The sequence below is a fragment of the Pteropus vampyrus genome, unplaced genomic scaffold, assembly GCF_000151845.1.
Source record: "Pteropus vampyrus isolate Shadow unplaced genomic scaffold, Pvam_2.0 Scaffold142, whole genome shotgun sequence".
In the NCBI taxonomy this organism is placed as follows: Eukaryota; Metazoa; Chordata; class Mammalia; order Chiroptera; family Pteropodidae; genus Pteropus; species Pteropus vampyrus.
The window spans coordinates 1,195,085-1,197,025 of record NW_011888923.1 but is presented as its reverse complement, the minus strand read 5'-3'; the positions used below and the strand labels follow the sequence as shown (position 1 = coordinate 1,197,025).

The window sequence follows — 1,941 nt, the reverse complement described above, 5'->3', positions numbered from 1 at the left end:
CATGGGCCGGAGCAGAGGGGTGGCCTGGCCCTCGCTCTCCTTGGGGTCCAGAACCTCTCCACGTGGTGTTTCCCCCTCATCTGTCCCAGCATGGCATCTCGACACTCGGACGCTTCACATGGCAGCTCGGGGCCACAGTTTCTGACGTAGCAGCGATGGCGGGCACACCCGGCCAGCCCTTCCATTGTGCTCAGAAGCCTTCAGCAGTCAGAGCATGTGACGCCAATGTGAAGATGGCTTCACGCCATCACTTTCTGCATGTCCCTCGCTTGTTGGTGTGCCCGCTGGGTAGGATGAGCACGAGCGCTCCCAGTCTGCTTGGCTTCAAAGCCATGCCCGGTCTGTGAGTGCCGCTGGTGCCCCCGCCGCCACTGTGGAGGTCAGAGCTGGTTCACTCTGTCCAGGGCCCAGCATGTGCCAAGGGTTCAGTGCCTGGAGGCTGTCGGCTCTGAGCACATTCTTTAAGCACTGGCTGTGGAACCGACCTCCCTGCCTCTGCTCGCAGCACCGGCAAAGACGCCCACTGTGTCTGGGGACAGACGGCCGGGGGAGCAGAGTGAGAAGCGTCAGGACCTCTGGATCCTGCAGGGGCATTTGAGGTGTCGCCAGGAGGTTCTGTGTTGGCGCCTCCCCCTCGTCCCCAGCCACAGTGAACCCTAATGCCAGAGAAGTCCGAGGTGTGGCATCCGGGAGTTAAGCTGAAGGAGGCCTGGCTGCGGCAGTAACGCAGGGCTGGGGTTGTCCAAGAGTCAGCAGCAGAGTCTCCGAAGACGGAATTGGGAAAACGGCCCCGACGTCCTGGGTGCTGGTCGCAGTTCCCCCTCTGACTTGCTGTGTGACCTTGGACAGGTCGCTCTCCCTCTCCGATCCTCAGGTGACTTCTTTTTAGCAGGGAGGGGCCTAGGCGGTCTCTTGGCAGCCTGCGCTTACTAACGACCCCCAGATCTGTGGAAGCGGGTGTTTGGGAACGAGCCTCCCTCGTGCCGAGGGTGGGGACGGGGGCGAGAAAAGCAGAGACTAAGTGCGGAACGTAAGCGGCCAGAGCTGGCTTCTTCGTTGGGTGAAACTCAAAGACAGTAGCATGCTTCCTGTCCCTTCAGATCACCGGGGGCCTGGGCGGTGAGCTCACCCGGGGCGGGCAGTGCGAAGGGTGGGCTCCCCATGAGATAGATTGCCTCCCTTAGGGTTTATGCCGATCATCGAGTACTGTTTTGAAAATCTGAAGTGTTTTGTTTTCTATTTTCCTCAGCCGTATTGAGGTATAATTTTCAAATAAGAATTGTATATATTTAAGGTATACAACGTGATGATTTGATCCATGTGTACATTGTGAAATAATTGTCACAATCAAGTTCATTAACATATCCGTCATCTCACTCAGTTACCATTTTGTTTTTATGGTAAGAACGCTTTAGGTCTCCTCTCTCGGCAAACTTCAAGTATGCAGCACAGTGTCCTTATCTAGAGGCAGCATGCTCACGTGCGGTCCCCAGACCTTACTCTTCTTATACCTGGAAGTTGATGTCCTTTGACCAGCATCTCCCCATCTCTCCTACCCTGAAATATCTTTTAAACAGCGTGGGTGAGGACAGAGTGGAAAGTTAAGCTGGAGTTTCTGAAATGGAGCTGGGACCCATCCTCCCAGCCCCTGGTGGGAGGCGGCTTCTCAGAGCTCTGGCGTCTGACTGGGGTTGTCTGTCTGTCTGTCTGAGGGCCTGTGGCACCCCTGGCAGGACCCAGGCCCATTCGTCTTAGGAGGCCGGGCTCCCACCTGGTGGGTTCCCTGTGGGGCTGTCCCGTGCAGCCAGGGCCCCGTGTCCTGGTTCCACGCAGCTGTCATGGACGGGAGCTCGGAGTGAATCGGGCAGACAGCATTGGTGCGTTTGTCCTCCAGCTCTGCAGACCTGTCTTGCACAGCTCAGCTGTTTGGGGACGTCCTCT

At 57.2% G+C, this 1,941-nt stretch overlaps 1 protein-coding gene across 1 annotated transcript in view; it reads left to right on the top strand.

Annotated features, from left to right (window-relative positions):
• Positions 1 to 1,941, top strand: part of CAMTA1 (calmodulin binding transcription activator 1) — a 572,496-nt gene that overhangs the window by 219,218 nt on the left and 351,337 nt on the right. The gene's annotated exons all lie outside the window — the stretch shown is intronic.